This window comes from Papio anubis, chromosome 1 (genome assembly GCF_008728515.1).
Source record: "Papio anubis isolate 15944 chromosome 1, Panubis1.0, whole genome shotgun sequence".
NCBI lineage: Eukaryota > Metazoa > Chordata > Mammalia > Primates > Cercopithecidae > Papio > Papio anubis.
In genome coordinates, this window is record NC_044976.1 from 188,751,277 (window position 1) to 188,773,240 (window position 21,964).

Sequence of the window (21,964 nt, forward strand, 5' to 3'; positions counted from 1 at the left end):
TTTTCACAGTTCTTCACATTCTTTGTGGGAAGAGAGATACACACACACACACACACATATACAAATCAGGCTGGAAGTTTCAGGCACAACGTTTTGATAGACTATCTAGGCATTCCAAAGTTCATCATTGGGCTGGTCTAGCATTTTAACAAATGAAATCACTATTAGAGTTATCATTGCTGACCTTTCAGTCTCAGGCACATGGGCAGAGTCCTCCATCTTCAAAAAATTTTTCAAAAAACAAAGTTTAATTGTTTTTAAAGGGGTCGGAGACGTTACTAAATCTATGGGCAATTTTTTTTCATTTGTATTTATTTATTTATTTATTTTAGAGACAGGGTCTTGCTCTGTTGCCCAGGCTGGAGTACAGTAGCATAGTCACAGCTCACTGTAATCCAGAACTCCTGGGCTTGAGAGATCCTCCTGCCTCAGCCTCCCAAGTAGCTAGGACTATAGACAAGCAACACTAGGTCTGGCTAATTTTTTTTTATTATTTCTTGTAGAGACTCGCTATGTTTCCCAGGCTGGTTACAAACTCCTAGCCTCAAGCAATCCTCCTGCCTTGGCCTCCCAAAGCACTGGGTTTATAGGCATGAGCCACCAAGCCTGGCGGCAATTTTTCTTAAAGTATCTCACAAATATTAAATACATTAGCACACCAGAACAAACCAGCCTTAAAATAAAGCCACAGGATGCAAAATAAACCACAGTAATTATCTTCCCATAGATCATTAACCTCCTAAATGAATAGCCATTTCAAGACTACAGAAAATATGGAAAAGAAAAGGGCTTTGACCACTCGCAAGATACCTCGTGTTCAGAAAGAAGCAAAAAACATTTGAATTTTTATTTATTTATTTATTTATTTACTTTTGGTTTGAGGGTTTTGTTGTTTGGAATTTTTGGTGTCTGGGTTTTGGTTTTGGGGTTTTTTGGTGATAAAAAATATATATTTTTCATTTATCTCTAAGTCAGGTTTTCATTTGTCCATTCAACAAGACTGAGCCAAATACTAGAGGAAAAGACAGGAACAAAACACATTTTTAGTCCTCAGGGAGGTCACAGACAGGAAAGCAGAACGTCCACAGCCTGGAAAGTTCTGTGTCCTAGGTATCAGTGCAGGAGGGAAGGGTGCAGGGTGACAGGTGCTAATCTATACTGGAATTAGGACAGGAACAGCTTCCCGGAGATGAATCAAGTTAATCTGGGAGAAACGAGAAGCAGTCTGGCCGTCTGGGGCACTGGGGAGGGGCAGTGGCCATTGGGCCAGCAGTGAGGGCAGTGGAGCCTGTTTGTGCAGTGTCAGTTCAGGGAACTACAGCTGAAGAGGAAGACGGTGAAGGAGAGTGGCTGCTGGAGAAGAGGCTCAGAAGAAGTTGTCGTAAATGGACTTTTGTTACAAGTTAAGAACTTTGGACTTCATACTGCAGGCACTGGAGAAACATGGAGAGGTTTGAAGCAGAATGTGATAGGATTACATTTCAGAATTAAAAAAAAAAAATCACTCTGACTGAGGGAAATAGAAATGGCAGGTACTTCAGGAAACAATTCTAGGGGGTAGAAAAGAGAGAGGGATGGCAAGGCAGAATCAAGTTGGCCAACTGGGAGACATTTCCAGGGTGCTCCGTGCCAGCCGAGGGAATGAATGAGATCTAAAATTCCACCTCTGCAGTCAGCTCTCTAAGCCCTCCATCCTGATACAAGAGGTTTCCTCCAGCAGGAAGGGAGACACTTATCCCACAAAGGTCAACTTTGCTTCCCAAGCCCTGAACAAAGGGCTGTACTCATTTAAATGAAGGCTCTTTTTCTAATTTATAAACCCATAGGGGGTGCCTTGTTCTAAAACACATAAAGACAGTGGTATAAGCTAGGGACCTTGAGTTTGCAATGACTCAAGTGAGAAATAAGGTCCTAAACTAAAGCAGGGAGGATACCAGAGTAGAAGACACTTACACTGGCTCTTCATTCACCAGACATTGTGAGAGTGTACTCAGTGCCAATCTCTGAGCACACACGGAGTCATAGATAAGCTCTGCCCTGGGACGAGTGATAGAGTGATGTGGGAGGTGATGGAAACAAATGCATTTTCTAATGTCAAAATATGATTTGTAATCTGCCTTCTCAACCTACTCCTGATCCTAATGTCACTGTCCTGAGTAATGGTTTTTGTACTCCAGGACCTCAAAATCCAAAAATCGACTTTGAATCATCCTTGTTCCCAGTCACCAAGCTTTGTAGGCTAGCCCTGCAATGCAGCTTATTCTTTCCTCCTCTTTGTCATTCCTACTGCTTCTAATCCAAATTCTTATTACTCCTCACTTGAGCTCCTGCAGTCAGCTCTCCAAGTCCTTCCTCCTGGCACAGGTTTCCTGTTGCAGGAGCTCCAAGTTTTCCTTCCAAACTTATCTCCCTCTATTTTCTGATTATTTCTAATATTCACTCTGTCTCAAACAACCTTACCCTCCACCTCTGACTATCAAAACCCTACACATTACACACTTCCCCATGAAGGGCTGTCCTGTGACGTAGTGAGCTTACTGTGTTCTAAAAGTGCTAAACAAAAATCTTGAAGAAATTCTGTTCAGAGAATTCTAGCATTAAGTAGAGGGTTGATAGGATCAGTAGTTCCCAAAGCCTAGTTTATCATCTGAATCACTAGGAGAACTTTTTAATGATTCTGACTCCTAATTCCTTCACTCACAAAATTCTGATTCCGGCCGGGCGCAGTGGCTCAAGCCTATAATCCCAGCACTTTGGGAGGCCGAGACGGGGGATCGCGAGGTCAGGAGATCGAGACCATCCTGGCTAACACGGTGAAACCCCGTCTGTACTAAAAAATACAAAAAACTAGCCGGGCGAGGTGGCAGGCGCCTGTAGTCCCAGCTACTCGGGAGGCTGAGGCAGGAGAATGGCGGGAACCCGGGAGGCGGAGCTTGCAGTGAGCTGAGATCCGGCCACTGCACTCCAGCCTGGGCGACAGAGCAAGACTCCGTCTCAAAAGAAAAAAGAAAAAAAAAGAAAAAAAAAAGAAATTCTGATTCCGTGGGTGTCTTAGTCTCTTTTGTATTGCTATGAAGGAATACACAAGGCTGGGTAACTTATAAGGAAAAAGGGTTTATTTGGCTCACAATTCTGACGGCTGCAACATTCAAGGTTGAACATTTGCATCTCGTGAGGGCCTCATGGTGCTTCTACTCATAGCAGAAGGTAAAAGTGAGCTGGAGTGTGGAGATATCACCAAGAGAGAAAGCAAGATACAAGAGGGAGATGCCAGGCTCTCTTTAACAACCAGTTCTTGCAGGAACTAATACAGTGAGAACTCACTCACTCCAAAAGGAGGGCATTAATCTATTCATGAGAGACCTGCTTTCATGACCCAAACACTTTCCATTAGGACCCACTTCCAGTACTGGAGCTCAAATTTCAACATAAGGCTTGGAGGGGACAAACATCAAAACTATAGCACTAGGTTTGGAATGATGTCTTTTGAAGCCATATTTCTAAAACAGTCCATAAGAGTCAGACTTGTGAATCTCCCTAAATGACCACTTAAGGCCTCTTTCACCATTACTTTCTATGATAGGAAACCTCATCCTATTTCCCAGAAGAATGCAGCTGTTTTCACCTCTGTGTTGAGAGCATTTATTATGCTCTGTTTCGTCTTGTAATTATTTAAATCTATTTCACGGGGAGGAGGGAGGAGGTGGAAATGGTTAATGGATACAAAAAAAAAGAAAAAAGAAAGAATCAAAAGACCTACTATTTGGTAGCACAATAGGGTGACTATAGTCAATAATAAATTAATTGTATATTTTTAAATAATTTAAAGAATGTAATTGGATTGTTTGTAGTTCAAAGGATAAATGCTTGAGGGGATGGATATCCCATTCTCTGTGATGAACTTATTTCACATTGCATGCCTGTATCAAAATAGCTCACATACCCCATAAATACATATACCTACTATGTATCCACAATTTTTTAAATTAATTTAAAACTTTTTAAAATAAAAAATAAAATAAAAATAAAATTTCAAAAATACACATAAATAAATAAATCTATTTTAGTCTCCCCCATGACGTTGCAAGTTCCTGAGGTTAGGAGTCCTATATTGTACTCTCACAGGGCCAAACTGAATTTGCTTGTAATAGAGCTGAAACACACTGTTCACAGGAGCAGAAATACTGAGAGTCTAAACAATACTGAAAACAGCACTATTAAATACAGAAGTCTCCTGGTGGCTGGACTTTGATCTTAGAGTTGAAAGATTAGCAAACCTGAAATGTGTACTTTTCATTGAAACCGGATGCACACCATTAGTTGAAATACAAATGTGAACTCGTGTGATGATATTCCATCTGGGTTTCAGACTCATTAGTCTCTCACTTGTCAACCCCTTTTCTTCTGGTGCCAATTTTCCCTTTCATTCTTCATGTTGCTTAGTATTTTTTTTTAAATCTTGACCACTGGCAGTTATTTTGGGGCATGATGACAGATTCTAAAACTTAGCGGCACAAAACAGCTACCGAAATTTTTCTCTGTATGGAACTATACCCACGATGTACCACACCATTATAGAAAGCAAATATCTAGACAGACTTTTGACACACAAAAAAATTACATTTTAAATCGTGTATTTAAAATGTGTGCAACGCCAAGAACATGTAAAAATCTATAAGTACGTTTTTCAACTCACAATAGGATATCAGCAATTTTCTTTTTCAAAAAATCAACTTTATTAAAATATAATTTCAGACAATAAATCTCATTATTTAAAGTGTACAATTAGATGAGCTTTCGCAGTTGTAGACACTCATGAAACCAACACAATCAAGATAAAGAAACTTAATTCATCTTCAAAAGATAATTTTCTTTAAATAGAAATCATTCCAAAAGCAAATCTATACTGAATACATGAGACACTAATCTCCTCTTCTTTTCAAAATAAATTCAATCGAGTATAAATTGGAATTAGCATAAACCTATGTTTCTCAACTGAGGGTAGATTTGCAATCTACCTAGGGGTCATTTGAAAATATTTAGAGATGTTTGTGTTTATCTGGATTGGGGGTAGGGTGCTACTAGTATCTAGTGGATAGAGGCTGGAGATGTTAATAAATATTCCACTCAGAATACCTCACCACCATCAACAACAAAAGACTATCAGCCCCAAATGTCAAGAGTTCTGAGGTTGAGAAACCCTGATTTGGATACATCCATGCCCATAACTGATTAGGAATGAGGCAATACGATATTCACTCTCTGAGTTTTTGCATATGCTTATTGTGCTGTCTGAAACACCTCTCCACTCCTCAGCAACCATCCTATGAGGAGGGTACTATTTTTCTCCCCATTTTACAGTTGAGACAAACTGAGGCTTAGAGAGATGAACTATCTTGGCCAAGGTCACACACTTAGCACATGGCAGGGCTGGTATCCAAATCCAGCTTTGTTTACTCTAGAGCCTGTTCTTAAACTGTGTGTGATACTATTGATCTTTTTACATGAAATACAAGTTCTGTGTGTGGCCTAGATGCCTAGTAACAATTTATCTAAGCAGATCTTAATATGCCAAATGCACACAGCTACTAATCCAGTAAGAAAAAAATAATTTCTTCCTGTCAATTCGATCAAGGATGTTCAATCTTTTGGCTTCTCTGGGCAACATTGGAAAAAGAAGAATTGTCTTGGGCTACACATAAAATACAATAACACTAGTGATAGCTAATGAGCTAAAAAAAATCTCATAATGTTTTAAGAAAATTTACAAATTTGTGTTGGGCTGCATCGAAAGCCATCCTGGGCCACATGTGGACCACAGGCCGCGGGTTGAACAAACTTAAATTAGATCTTTTCTTTTCAGATTATTGATGAATGGGAGTAGATCTTCCATTTATTGTGTGCTTTCTCTGTGTCAAGCACAAAAGCTTTCTTTCATTCAATCCTCCTGGGAACACTCTGCCTGATTACTAACCACATCTTTAACACAAGGAACCAGAATATCAGGGTAACCTAACCACAACAGCTTTGGGAGTTAAACCAAGATCATCTGGGTTTGTCTGCTTGTTTAACGGTACCAAACCACTCACTTGGTGTGATGGCCTGAATGTTTATGTTCCTGCAACTCCCACCCCAAATTCATGTGTTGAAGCCCTACTTCCAATGTGATTGTATTTGGAGATGGGGCTTTTGGAAAGTAATTGAGTCATGAGGGCAGGGCTCTGGTCTGATGGAATTTAGAGCCTTTATAAGAAAAGACACCAGAGAACTTGAGCCATCTCTCTCTACCACCACGTGAGGACACAGCAAGAAGGTGGTCATCTGCAAGCCAAGAAAAGAACCCTCACCAGAACCCAACCATGTCGGTACCCTGACCCAGAGTTCCAGCCTCCAGAACTGTGAGAAAATAAACTGTTGTTTAAGCACCCATACTATGGTTGTCTTATGGCAGCCCAAGCAGACTAAGATAGACGGAAATTATAAAATGGTACCAAAAGAGCATTGCTTCTTGAAGTTTCTCTACCTTTCTCTAAATTCTTCTGTGCTAACATGAATTTTATCCTCTGTGGTAACAAAAGTTTTACCTATCATTCTCTATGAAAACACGAATTTTATTCTGTTATCTTCAATGTCCTTATAAGAATCTCTATTCCTAAATGTCTTTCCTATTTTGGAACTAGAATAAAATAGTCTATGTAATACACCAAGCAGCATGTCTAGACAAAGTAGGCCTAAGTAAATATTATGGTGTTGCAAAACAAAACAAAACAAACAAACAAACAAAAAACCCTGTAAGCCTTTTTAGCGTTTTTTCTTTCACTAACATATGTTGCATTAAACACCTCTTAAAGCTTTCTTCAGGTGCAATCAGCAATCATCAATATCCTTATCCCAATCATAGCATGAGAAACTGAACCTCAGTGAGCTCGTTTTAAAATTGCCCCAAATCCTCAATGGGATTTACCTCTTGGGGTTGCTCTAGGGTTTGTATGGGACAATGTTGACACCATTAGCATTGTCTTACAAATAGAAAGTGCACAATAATTACGGTAAGTGTGGTCTGTGGTCTGTGTCCACAAATGGCTGCATCCGCGTCACTCAGGAGCTTGTTAGAAAAGCAGAATCCCAGGCCCCACCCCAGACCTATCAAATCAAAATCCCTGTTTTAAAAAGATTTGCATCCACATGAAATTTGAAAAGCACTTAGTTAAATCATTAACAGAAAGAGTGAGTGGATAAAGACTCAGAAGACTAAGGGCAGATCCCTGACAAGACGCTAGAAACTTTCTTCCATAACAACATCTTACATCTTAAAACGTATGTGAGCTTTGGCTAAGCCCCATCCTCACCCTAGGCATCAGCAGGGTAGGAATCCCCTTACATGGGCATCTACCCTCATCTATGCACCCAATTCATCCCCTTAATTCCCTTCTTTCTCCAGCCCAGGGGATCTTTACATCATCAGGGGACCAGAAAGCTTTCCGCTTACTCATCAAACATTTTCTGCTCCCCTTTAGGACTGAGCTTTTGAAACTCTAAAGTCAAGAGAATCTTTTTTTCTGCTTTGCGCCACCACATTCCTTCCCCCAAAGGTAATGAACATAGGCAAGTTAACTAAATGGGGCCAGGAAATAAAAGGAAATAGCTAGGGAAAAAAATAAGTTATTAATTTCAAAATGGTGCCCTGCCACATAAAGAACCACATAAAATGGTTCCTTATGATCACAGACTGAGGGCAGATGGAGAGACATATAGCAATGAGCCGTGATTTTCTCTCTTTCTCTTTTTGAAGGTAGTATTCCCTATCTCCACACTCATTACCACTGTATACAGTTTGTTCACCCCTTTCTGCCCCCTTAAGCTGTGGTCAGAAGTCTTTGGGGTGTGTCCTTTCTGCAAATATCACACATACACAAACATACACACAAAAAAAGAGAAAACCTCTGCAGCTTTCTACAAATTGGCTCAAGGAATTCCTGTAGACCTTTCCTTCCTATAATGTGCCATGTTCCCTGGTGTTTTCTGCTGTTCTTGCCCTTATTCTTCCTATACTGGCTCAAACTCGCCCTGGTTATATTTGGAAGAGATCTCAACTTTCTGCTTCATCACTGACCCAGAAATCCCAAAGGATGTCCTTATAGGAATTGCCCAAGCTCCAGATCCCAAAAATCCCTCTCCCCAGTGTTTAGGCCTGTTTCTTACCACACCATTTCCCATCTACTCCGGACTCACTTTGGGGAAGAATAATTACACTCTTCTCTTAGCACAGACCATAGTCTGCACTGTGTCAGGGTTATGCATGTATGTGCTTGTCTCCTCTTGGTGGAGAAACTCCAAGCCCCATTCATCTTCATATTCTCCTGTTTGTTCCAGCACTAATCCATAGCTGTGCTCAACACATGAACAGAATTAGACTGGATTGTGGGGTGAAGTTTTATTCAGAGTTCCCTCTTTCCTTCTGCCCCCTCAGCTCCCCACTGTTCTCTGATCCTACCTTGATTTTATTTTTGACACTCTGGGCAAAAGTCAGATCTGTATGCAAATAAAAGCATTACTATTTCTAATTAAGCAAGTTACTTAGCTTCCTATCCTTCATTTACTCATCTATAAATGATAGATAAATAAGTATAGGTAGAAGGCACACACAGAGAGAAACCATGTCTGATACATATTAGCATTCAATAATTGCTAGTTATCATTATTGCAGCTTAAAATTGAACATGATGAGAGCATTTATACCATGGAAATTGGTAAACATGGTAAACATTATAAATTTTTTCAGAGAGCTGCTTTACCAGCAAATGATTAGGCTAGTGCCACATATCTAAATGATAATATTTTGGATCTATTATGGTAAATAAACACTATTACAATTAATTTTATCTGTTCCTTTTTTTTTTTTTTTTTTGATTGACTGCTACAAAACAAAATTTTCTGAGACAAGGTCTCACTCTGTTGCCCAGGCTGAAGTGGCATAATCACAGCTCACTGTAGCCTTGAACTCCTGGGCCTAAGCATCCTCCCACCTCAGCCTCCCGAGTAGCTGGGACACAGGAACGTGCCACCATGTACAGCTAATTTTTTTATTCTTGGTAGGGGTAGGGTCTCCCTATGTTGCCCAGACTGATCTCGAACTCAAGCAATCCTCCCGCCTCAGCCTGCCAAAGTGTTGGGATTATAGGCATGAACCACTATTCCCAGCTGAAATTTTTAAATTACCTTGTGATATTTGAATTGGACAGTGCTGGGCTAGATAGACCCTAACACACATGGTAGGATGATGATGTCACACCCCTCAGTGTGGTTCCCCAGGTATTTCTGGGAATACCAAGAAATGCTCACATGATCCACAAATTGGTCCAGGCTGATACTTGTCATCTCTGTCAGCTGTTCTCTCTCTGAACTGTTGTTCTTCTTGAATCTTCAGGTCCCTCCCATGATCTAATCGCTGTGATATTCCAGACTGACCTCTCTATTTTCTTGTTCCTATGTGCTGTGGTTTAGGTCTGCTCCACAGGCACTAGAAATGACTACTCTCAGCACCCAAGAGCTCAGTACACCCTTTCAAGGGCCACTGCCCAGTTCCTCACAGCTTTCAGATGGCAGTGGGAAAGGCAACTCAGTGCCCATCAATGAAAAAATTCCCAAGGCTTCCTATACTCAGAAGCCCCCTCTCCTTTTACACTCTCTCTTCAGTTACTATGACCCAGTCTTCTATCCCTGCCCCAGATATGAGGAACAAAATTCCCCTAAAATTTAAAAAAAAAAAACCCTACTTCTAACCCTTACATTACATCGAAGCTCCTCTATAATGTGTAAAATGTGGCATTTGGTTATTTTCAATGTAGCAAATACATATAAATTACTTTTTTCATTGATCTCTTAGTTACTGCTTAGAAAAATAAAAGACAGAAACGTGTATTCATTTTCTTTTATTACTTGTATAGGAGATTGGTTAATACTAAAAACTTATGTAAGCCATAAGAAACATAAAATATATGTAATAGATTACATGCTAAACTGAGAAAGTCTCAAGTAATCACAAATTAGTCCCTTTCTAACCTCCTCGCACCTTCCCATTCCCACCAAAAGAACTTTAGCTGCAGAAACCATCATTCTCAGCAAACTATCACAAGAACAGAAAACCAAACACCACAGGTTCTCACTCATAGGTGGGAATTGAACAATGAGATCACTTGGACTCGGGAAGGGAAACATCACACACCGGGGCCTATTATGGGGAGTAGGGAGGGATGGCATACCTGATGTAAATGACGAGTTGATGGGTGCTGAAGAGTTGATGGGTGCAGCACACCAACATGGCACAGGTATACATATGTAACAAACCTGCACGTTGTGCACATGTACCCTAGAACTTAAAGTATAATAATAATTAAAAAAAAAGAACTTTAGCTGCATAATTTCCCTCGGGAATAGGGTTGGACAGAAGATGGGAGCCAATTGCCAATTGTATTATATTCAAATTCTTTTTTTTTTTCATGGAAAACCCTCTTGTTTATTTGATTAAACAAAAATAAAATAAGCTGCATAGGAAAAAAATTTAAAGTCCAAAGAGACACCAACTTTGTTTTAAGGCTGTAGTAGCTGATACAGCATCTCCTTGCTACCTTCTCCAGTCTTCTCTGTGGACCACAGCAATACATTCAGAAGCCTGTTAGCTAACACAGGAGTTTTTGAACGCTTTTTCATTAGTTAAATTCTTTATCACTGCATAAGGATGGTTATCTCGAGGTTTTTATTGACTTAAATATAATCCTCAAGAGACTAGTAAGAAACACTTGCTTGTAGACCATTTCACAACACCTGGGTTTCCCTGGAAATTCGTAACTATTTACCTTTAAAGATCATCTGTTTTGTTGGCATGAATATAGTGAAAAGGGGACACTTTTACACTGCTAGTGGGAATGTAAACTAGTAGAGGTTCCTTAAAGAACTAAAAGTAGAACTACCAGTTGATCCAGCAGTCTCACTACTGGGTATCTCCCCACAGGAAAAGAAGTCATTATATGAAAAAGACACTTGCACACACATGTTTATAGCAGCACAATTCACAACTGCAAAAATAATGAATCAGCCTAAATGCCCATCAATCAACAAGTGAATAAAGAAATTGTGATATAGATATATACACACACACACACACACACATATACACACACACACACACACACACACATAAACACACACACACATACACACACCATGAAATACTACTCAGCCATAAAAAGGAATGAAATAATGGCATTTGCAGCAACCTAGATGAAATTAGAGACCATTATTATAAGTAACCCAGGAATGGAAAACCAAATATTGTATGTTCTCATTCATAAGTGGGAGCTAAGCTTTGAGGATGCAATGGCATAAGAATGATACAATGGACTTTGGGGACTCAGGGGAAATGGTGGGAGGGGCTGGGGGATAAAAGAGTAAACGCTGGGTACAGTGTACACTGCTCAGGTGATGGGTGCACCAAAGTCTCAGAAATTGCCACTAAAGAACTTATCCATGTAACCAAACACAACCTGTTCCCCAAAAACCTATTAAAACAAAAAAAGTCTTAAAGATTTAAAAAAAATAAAGATAACCTATTCACCTTCCCAAAACAAAGGGATTTCATTCAAAGTGGTTCTTCACAGTAGAAACCCAGCAACCTTCAAATATTGTTCTTTTGATGAAAATAAAGTTTTTTTTAAAAAAAGCAAAATTTCTTCTGCTACTCTGAGCCCCCAGATAAAACTGAATTGAATCGCAGGACTCAGAATATTTCTTTCAGAAAAAATTAAGGAGTAGTTAAAACACAAAGGAAATTAACCAGTTTTAAACATAGGCAGGTACTGCACACAAGCTTTGAATTTTGCATACTTTTCTCATTTGTACATTTTTTCATTACTAAAAACTATTTATTTAGTTTCTGCTAAAGGTCAAATACAGTGCCTGCTCTCTTAGAGTTTATATTCCTGTTGGAGAGAACAGACAATAAATGTATGCACAGACAAATTAATAATCTTAGTGTTATGGACTGAATATTTATGTTCTCCAAAAATTCATATGTGGAAGCCTTAATCCTCAAGGTGATGGTATTTGGAGCCTTTGGTATGCAATTAGGTCATGAAGGTGGGGGTCCCATGATGAATTTAGTGCCCTTATTAGAAAAGACATGAGAAAGAGGATCTCTTTGCCACGTGAGGATATAACAAGAAGGTGGCCATCTACAAATCCGGACGAAGGCCCTTGCCAGACAATGAATCTTCTGGTGCCTTAATATTGAACTTCCTAGTTCTCCAGAACTATGAAAAATAAATGTTGTTTAAGCCACCCAATCTATAGGATTCTGTTATAGCTGCCTGAACTGATGAAGACAATTAAAAAGTGGTTAAATGCTGTGACCCACATACTCACACTCACCAAAAAAAAATAAACAAACCCAAAACCCACAGAGTAAAGAAATAGTGACAAGAAGGGGCACCACTTTGATTGGGCCATCAAAGGCCTCTCTGTGGAGATGATAGTGGAGCAAAGCCTTCACATGGGTGAGTCAGGGAAAGAGCTAGGGGAAGAACATTCTAGGCAGTAGGGCTGGTACTGGTAAGTCTGAAAGCCCTAAGACAAAAACAACTTTGGCATGCTTGAAGAAAAGAAAGTGGTTACAGCAGAGTAAAGTAGGGATGAAGGACAAGTAAGTAATAGGCTATAGCATTAACAAGTAGGCAGGGGCTAGACTGAATGGAGCCTTTGGATCATGAATTTTGTGGAAAACCATTGGAAGGTTTCAATTAGGAGAGTGATTTCAGATTCATGTTTTTAAAAGCCAGTTGGCTTTTGCGTAGCAAAACAGACCACAATGGAATAGGAGTTAAAGCAGAGAGATGAGTTAAAGGACTGTCAGATAAGATGTAAAGTGGCCCAGATAAGATGTAAAGTGCCTTGACTACTAGGCCCCGGCAAAAGAGATGGTGACAAATTACCAGATCTGGGAAATACTTTGGAGGCAGAGCAATAAGATTTACTGGATTAGATATGGCAAGTAATGGAAACTAAGGCATCAATGATAACTTGTATGTCATTGGGCTGAGTAACCGTGTGGTGGTGTCATTGACTGAGATTAAGGGGAAGACCAGAGAGGAGCAGATAGGGAGAGGCGGTTTGCAAATGAAGAGCTCAGTTTTTGCACAGCTCCCCATATAAGCACCACAGTAATTATCCAAGAGTCATTTTCTTTTACTCATTTTATAGGCAAGGAAACTAAAGCACAGAGAGGTCATGCCACTTGGCCGAAGTCACTTGGCTAACTCATTTTATGTGATATTTTTCTCTACACATAACATAGAGGTTAAGGTTGCTGAATCCTAATCTTAGGGCCACTATGTACTAGTTGTATGACCCTTGGGCAAGTCACTTACTCTAAACCTTGATTTTTCTCCTCTTAAAGTTGGAAGTTTTCTGTCAAGGCTTTATGTAAGGGTTAAGTGAGCAAAGCAGGCAATGTGCATGGCATAGCATATAATAAGTGTTCAATAAATATAAGCTATTATTATAGTCAGTCATCTCCAAAGCTACAGTAGCATTATAATCCTGGATTTACTCCAAATAAAATGACCCATCAAGGAGGTAGATTTTCTCCCTCTAATAGGCCACCAGTGTGTGGTCCTTCTCTTCTTATTGTTTTGACTACAGATCAGAATGAAAACCTTGATCTCCTATCATGGGTACTCTCCCATGGGTGGGTGGGTAGGGAGTACTAAATGAAACCTAAAATAAAGCCTGACTAAGTAAAGGAAACATTTGAGGCAAAAGACAAGATATGAAAACTTCACCAAAAGGGACTGAAATGACAAAGGGAAAAAGTCCCAACCTTAATCAGGGAAAGTTAGTTGCATCAATAAAGAAAAATAACCACATTCGATACAATCAGGCAATTGAGATCTTGATACTGGAAGGCCAAAGGTTGGGAGTATTCAAGAGCATTTCCCCAAGACTGACCTCAGAGGAAGGACTGGTTTAAAATTAGCAAGATTTAGAGGTTTTAGGTTAAATGCATACAAATTTCCTTCCCTAAGCCCTCATAGGTGCAGCAGCCTCTTCCATCAAGCAAAGTACATCCTAACATATGAATGCCTTTGTGATGTGATCCCTCGTCTGTCATAGTACATACTTTGGCAAGAAGGAGCTACAATGAAAAATCAATGCCCACTAAGGTTGGAAGGAAGGTGATCCTTCTGAACAGTCACCATAATGGTGTCTTTTTAATAGCTGTTAAAGGTGAAATGAAAATATGATCGTTAAAACTGACACTAAAAGCTATCAGAGGAAGTAGGGTAAAAGCAAGACCATGGTGAGACATGTAGAAATGAATCATCAAATTGTAATGCCTCTTTTCAGTAATATAGGGCCTGCTTCTACCTCAGACCAAGGCCCATCCTTGACAAGACTTTCTCTAGTTCAAGCCTGGCTATACCTCTGGGTGGAGTCTCTGGTTCCTGCAGTCTGGGGAGACAGTCTAATGTAATGGTTAAGAGCAACAGCTTTGGAGACAGGCTGCCTGAATCTGAATCCCAGCTTGCCTCAAGCTTTTCAGCCATAATGGAAGAATTATGGAAGTAACTGGGCAAATTACCTAACATTTTTAAGCCTTGGTTTTCTTATTAATAAATGTGGGAAAGAGTGTAATGACTGTAACTGGTACCTCAATTCACAGGGTTGCTGTGAGATGATGAGATAATGCATGTAAAGTACCTGGCACGCAGCTTTTAACAAGCATTTACACTTGTTATATTATTGTCTGGAGTTTCATTCTGGCTGGACCAGGGTTTCTTTCTGGTGGCAATGAACATTTCTTTAAAATTCTCAGTCACAACTTTGTTCCATTTCAATTCATTTCTATTGCTTACCACCACTCTAGAAAATATTTATTGAGTACCTAAGTCCACCCCTGCCAAAAAAAAAAATAATAATAAGCTAAAGAAAATAGTGAGGGAAACCATTGCATAAAGTCCCAAGAATAAAAATAGAGGGAAAAGACAATCAGGTAAAGGTGGATTTCAGAAGTTCACTGGAAGAGATGAATCAGTGAAGAGGGCCAAGAAAGACCATCTCTAGTTCTATTCACATGCCTACAAAAGTTAGGATAACTTTTAAATGTCATAAGGAGTTGGAACTTTTCCTTGTGTATTACTTTGTTGCCCTGTCTTCCTTTTCCTAGATATATCTTAGAAACCTACACAACCAGAAAAAGAGTGTATTGTTTTGTACAATTCAAGCGAGTAGGAAAGAAGGGGGTGGGGGAAACTCTATCATGCCTCGTATCTTGTTCCAGCAAGAGCTCCAGACAAAGGAGAGAAACCCCAGGGGAAAGAATGGGTGGTGGCCGAAAGCAGAACACAGGATAGTTAACCTTGGGGACCCCCAGATGATGAAAAAGACATACACCAGGGGGTTGCCTGGGGGATGCCTGTCAACTCAGCAATAACACTGCAAGGACATGCTCTAGCCCAAAGCCCCCAGGTGATTTCCTCCTCAGAAAAGGCAACCTAGGATCATGCCAGACCCACTAGACTAGAGAGTAAAAGGTCCTAAGCAGCACTAGGGTAATTTATTGTCCAAACAGGACATTTTCAGAGAGACAGGGAAGATCATAACAAAGCTGTGCCAACAGGTTACATCAGAACTATCCAGGCATCCTAGTAAGTGTCCATTGCCCTACTCCATGCACAAACACAAAACTAGAAGACTAGATGTATGCTCAGGATTAGAGAAATAAACGAGGATGGATAAGTGATGAGGAAGGAAACAAACATTTTCTAAAAGCACTAATTGGTATGCAAGCCCTGTGTGGAATACTGTATATTCATGATCTAATTTAATCCCTGCAGAGTGGGAATTAGAAGGGAAGTGATGCAGCTGGAATGTGAATGCTCAATGACTGTCTGAAACTAAAACACTTCATTTTTTTATGTCTCATGCTACCTCCTGGTCCCAGCACTTATCCCCTCATTGGTAGGCCATAATTATGGTAGTTGCTCTTATTGAGGGCTTTGAAAACTCTTGCTGAGCATTGCATGTGGTAACTCATTAAACTGTCAGAAACATGCAAGGCAATAAGGAAAATCAGGTTCAGAGAGGTTAAGTAACTTCCCTGAGGTTAGACACTAGTAAGCACTGGTTAGACACTGAGTAAGACAAACTCAGGTCTGTCTGGCTACACAGCCAGTGCTCCCGCTCCCTAAGCTATAGTGAAGAGTAATGCAATTAAACTGAGTGTATGGGAGTAGCCTTGCAATGCTATACAGCATGAACAGATGAAGAGAGAGCATGGCCACAGAATCACACTTTCTACCCAAACCTTAGCTCCAGCCAAGCCTGTCCTCCCTGCCACCTAGACCCTCTGTCCACCACGTTTCTTGCTACACCTTTGCAATTAATTGACTACACTGTTCTCCCATCTGGCAATCATCTCCCCTTCCTCTCTGGTATTCAAAAACTAGTCTCCCTCACGGTTTGGTTTTATTTCTGCCACAGTGTTTTTTATTAGTGTAGTTCTGTTTCCTGCCTGTCCTGGCTATAATTTTTCTTTGTATAGAGACTCTAACCAACTTTCAGAACTATGTCTCATACTCCCCTTGTCATCCACAGCAACCAGGAAGTGAAGGTTATGTGGTAAAAGGTTGGTTAAATACTACTGGATTAGTTTGAATGTTTACAGAGGACCTTCTCCAGGCACTAAAAGAGGAATTTAAAGAGGAATTACCCAGGAGAAAGAGAAGTCACACTTTCTCACTCATACTTATCTTCTCTAAGTCTTTCCTGACTTCTAAACATCACCAATTCTCAGTTTTCGTCGGTTATGGTGGAATGGAAAAGTCATTGAAAATAGAAAATCATAAATAATCCACAAATTTTCATCTGATCATTAACTTTCTTCTCCTTATTTTGGGACAAACTTTTTAAATGACCCCTTTCTCTACATATGTGTATGCTTGGCTTTGTCCTTGGTACAGATGTTTTTGCAATGCACCAAAATTTACTAAACACCATCTTTCACAAGAAAAGGGACTACAGTGTTTCTCTTGACCGACGCTATTTTCAGTACCTGGCATATGTGGGTGTTTTAAGTATTCTCTGAATGAATGAGGCCCAAATGACTGATGACTGTCTCAGCAAATGCTAGGTTAGACAGATAATACCGAGGACTAGCTTCCCTTAATAATTCCTGGATGCTATGTAAGGCATCAGAACTTAGGTGCAACCAGAGTAAAAAGAGGAACCATGAATGGAAATTAAATTGCTATATCTCAGACCAAAATACATGATGGTCAAAAATAGAAATAGAAAGACAAAAATTAGGTTGGTTAAAATTCTTGATCACAGAGACTGTGGATGGAGAATCATACCAACTGCAGATATGAAGGAGAAATAAGAATTTTTCTAATCATTCTACTAGAAAACATAAACATAAAACAGGCTATTAAGCACCTTGTAGTCTAGTAAATTCTTACTGGGTTTTATTCATTTTTAAAAATAAATTTATTGTATCTGAACTTACAAAATGTGAGTATTGATATGTCATCTCTTTTAAGTTAAAGAATGAATCAGGTATTTATTTGGGTAGGTATAATTTATCAGACCTAATTATATGTACATAATCCTTTTCTTCATGTTTTTTTCAGACTATTATCACACAATAATTTTTGGATAAATGTTTATTAAACAGATTATCAGTTTTCCCCAAAAATCCATTCTCCTCTTATTCTTAGGCCCTTTATTATCCAGTTAGAGACATTTCCCATATTTACTGGCAGTTGGGTATGGCCACATGATTTATCTCTCTCCAATGCAATGTGGGGGGATGTGATATGTACACACCTTCTATCTTACTTATTCAAAAGGAAATTGCTTGCCCTGGACTTTCTCTCTTGTCCCTTTTTTTGTACTAAAACACAAATATGCCATATGATTCAGCTTTGACTATGCAAATGAGCATCACACCCTACAAGAAAGCAGAGATATAGGGAACCTGGATCCATGATTGACCTCAAAGAGCTAGATAGTTACATGAGATATAAACTTCTTTCATCTTTAAATCACTGTATTTGGGTGTCACTTTTTCAGCACCTTAGCTTTTTCCATAATTAATACAGTTAGAGAGACAATTAAAGATTCATCAGTTTTCTCAAGGGCTCTCTTAATCTTTATGTTTCAAAATCAGTCTCCTTTGAATCATTTAGTCATGTTATCATCTCAACTAATTCACTGTTCTTCAGCTGTTAACTGATCTGACTCTGCCAGAGACTCCTTTTTCAAAAGCTTTAAGTGCAATTTAAGTATTTCTCTAATTTTACTTTCACTGAATTTTTGATATCTTGACTCTCTTACAACATTTGCAGTTTTACTTATTACACAGTTTACTTTGCATTCAAATGTTTACAATCATGGACATAGAGAAATGGGGAAGGATGCTTATATGAGAACTAATTTCGTTATTAGCCAGTTCATTAATGAATATTTTATATTGTGAGAACCTTTGCTTCCTTTATGACCTAACTGCAAGGACTTGGATAATACAACTTAAGTGCTCATCATACTTGAGAATAATTCAAGAGATGTTCAGGAAAAGGAACATCTAGTCTATTCTTTTAGTGGTGAACCTAGTTTTTGTGTGTGTGTGATTTGTTTTTTACAGACATACTTAACAAGCTCTAAATTTCATAAATATTTTTACCCTTCTCTCAAACACTATAAAGACCTTAGAATGTTTAAATCTAATTAATGCCACTCCATGAATTTAAATATTTTAGCTGCATAGTATTTTGGTTCTCTCTTATTTTGATTTTTTCCACCAATTGAGCATTATAATTATTGTTATTTTATATTCTCAGTGTTTACTTATATTTGATTACATATTTGATCATCATTTCTTCTTGCATCTCAGACTTTCCATTCATCCACAAATCCCTGAGAAGACTGGTCTAGTTATAAATTATCAGGATGAATTTTTCTTCTTTCCCCCAACACTGAGGTAAAGCCAGATGAGTTTCCCTGTTTTCTAATTGTACGGGACAGATTTGTTTTTAGTTTAACCTTAAACTGAGGACATAGCTCTCTGGTATCCAAATTTTATTTGTGGGTCTCTTATTAGATCCCCACCTTAGACAAACCTTAGGCTTTATTCCTTGTCTTCTAAGTCCTGTACATCCATCAGAACAAAATTTCAAGGCTATCAAGGTTTGTCAGACACTCTTAGATGAAATTTTCTTTGATGCTCATTTGCCTTTGAGGTGCCCACTTTCACTTAGTTTTTAACCTCTGTGGATGCCTTCCTCTCTTGCTGACACAAAGATGGACTTTAAAAAATATTCTTCATATTCTATCCATTTCTTCTGGTTATTTTCAACAAGAGAATAACCATCAATAACTAACCTCCCTGTCTCTGGAACTGGCAATCTGCAATTCCTTGTTTTAAATTATTGATATTTTTCTAAATAAGGAATCTGCCACAGTGTAATAATAATAATAGCTGTATTAGCCACTAATAATAATAGCTAATATGAACATTATGCTGGGTACTGTGAAATGTGTTTTTCTTATATAAAGTCATCTAATCCTTACAATACCACTGCAAAGTCAAACCCAGATAATCTGACTCCAGAGCCCATGTTATTAACTACTACACATTCTGCCTACGGGGACATGAACAACAAAAAAGCTTCAATTCCATATGTATAGGAGGAAAATTATGCAAATCTTTCCTAATTTAATGCAACCAGTGAAAACTCCACAGGCATGCCAGGAATTGTCTTTCCAATACTGGGAATGGGTTACACACAGCCTTATGATGGGCTCTGTGCTTGGCTGAGATACACCAGCTGCATAGATGGGTTGCAGGTACAACCTAAAGCCAAAATGGTAATGATGTTTTATTATATATGTCACGTCCTTAATGCAGAGTGCTTATATTGGACCCAGCTTTGAGAAGGACACTGAGGCTGCCTGTGATACCAGTGAGAAAGAGAGTTATAACTGCTTGTTAGTGTCTGCCATGGAGTAAGATGCAGAAGTGCCATCTTTGGGATATTACTGACCTAAAGACATGGAGCAGGGCAAACCCCAATCCTTGAGTTGGATCTTCCTGCCACCTACCCTGGCCAACTGAGCCAACCTTCCCCAACCCCCTAAGTTCTGCCTCAGATCTCCTCTCCTTGTCATACTTACATTAAATGAAAAGACATATACAAATGGGTCTAAAATACTTCTCTCTCCACAGTTCCTTCCTTTGGGTTGCATCTCATCTGACTTTAATACAGCTCTGCATATAAACTGACTCACGTCTTCAGAACTGAGAAGAAACTAGGGTCAGCAGAATAAAAAATGAACTTAGAGGATATGAACCTTTGTAGAAAGTCTGTTCTAAGTGGAAACTGTCTTGGTTTGTCTGTGCTTTCTAAATACTGGGAGGTATTTCCAGTATAGTGGCAAGAAATGGAAGTCCTGAAATCAGTCTGCTGGGGTTTGATTCTTAACTTTACAATGCACAAGCTTATTTGACTTTGGGTAAATTACTTAAGCTTTCTAAGCCTATGTTCCATCATCTATAAGATGGAAATATAATGTTACCTATCGTATAGAGTTGTTTGTAGACCAGCAATTCCCAAACTTTTTTTTAATCTCAGGACTTCTTTATACTCTTAAAAATTATTGAGAACTCTTAAGAGCTTTTATTTATGTGTGCTATATCTATTGATATTTACCACAGCAAAAATTAAAACAGAATTTTAAAAATATTCATTTAAAAAATAAACTTTATTACATGTTAATGTAAATAAATTTTTTATGAAAAATAACTGTTTTCTAAAAATTTGATGAGTAGAGTTTTGCACTTTGATTTTTAAAAAATCTAGCTTAATAAAAGACAACTTGATTCACATGTCTGCTGCATTCAATATGTTGTGACATGCTGTTTTGGCTGATGCGTATGAAAAAAATACTATGACTGACTACAGATGTGTAGTTAGAAATGAGGGAAGTACTTTAATATTCTTTTCAGATAATGTGGATATTATCATTTGATTACACACTAAAACTCAACAAGTAGTTTCTTAAAGGTTAGTTGCCAGGTAGAATCTAAAATCATGTCAATGAACTTGTGATACTATCACAATAAGATCCATTAATATCTTGCATTTTGAAAGGATCTTTTATCCATACATAAATTTGTAGCATAATACATTGGTCATTTTTAAAATGTTGGTTCGCTGAGTTATCCAGGTCTTCCAAACATTTACCCATTGCATCATGCAATACCAAAAACTAAAAATTAAATTTAAAAAAAAAATCACATGGTCAAAGCAAAGTCAAAGGGGGGAAATATCCTTCCATGTAGTTCCACCTTTTCACAGAGTAGAATTTCCCTAAGAATGTGGTTTCAGGGAAAAACCAGGGCCACCAATGCAATATACTACAAATTATATCTAAGATCATGTCCATCTCTAATAAAAATTACTGTGTATTTTAAATTGAAAGGATTATCCATGTGGTTTTCAAAAATATTAAGACTGTTGTTTATTTCTATAATTTTTTTCAACTTCACTTGAACCAATAAAAGGAAAGAAAAAGGAACAAAGAGAGGCAATGAGAAAATTATGAAAATGAGAAGGAAGAGTAGCATAGGGTGTGGAATGAGGGATGTGAAAAAGAAGGTGGCGGGAAGGAAGAGGGGAAGAGAGATGTGAGAGAGAATGGACAGGTAAGAAAATATGGAAGGGACATTAGAGGGAAAGGAAAAGAAGGAAGGGAAGAAATTAATGACTGTGTTTGTTCTTAGAGAGCCCCATCAAAATGCAACCCGGACCATCAAGTTGTTAGAAGCCCACTAGACAAAAATTTCACTCATTCCTAGGAACTAGGTTTATACAATAAATCTACTGTGATTCTACCCAGAATAAGCTACATG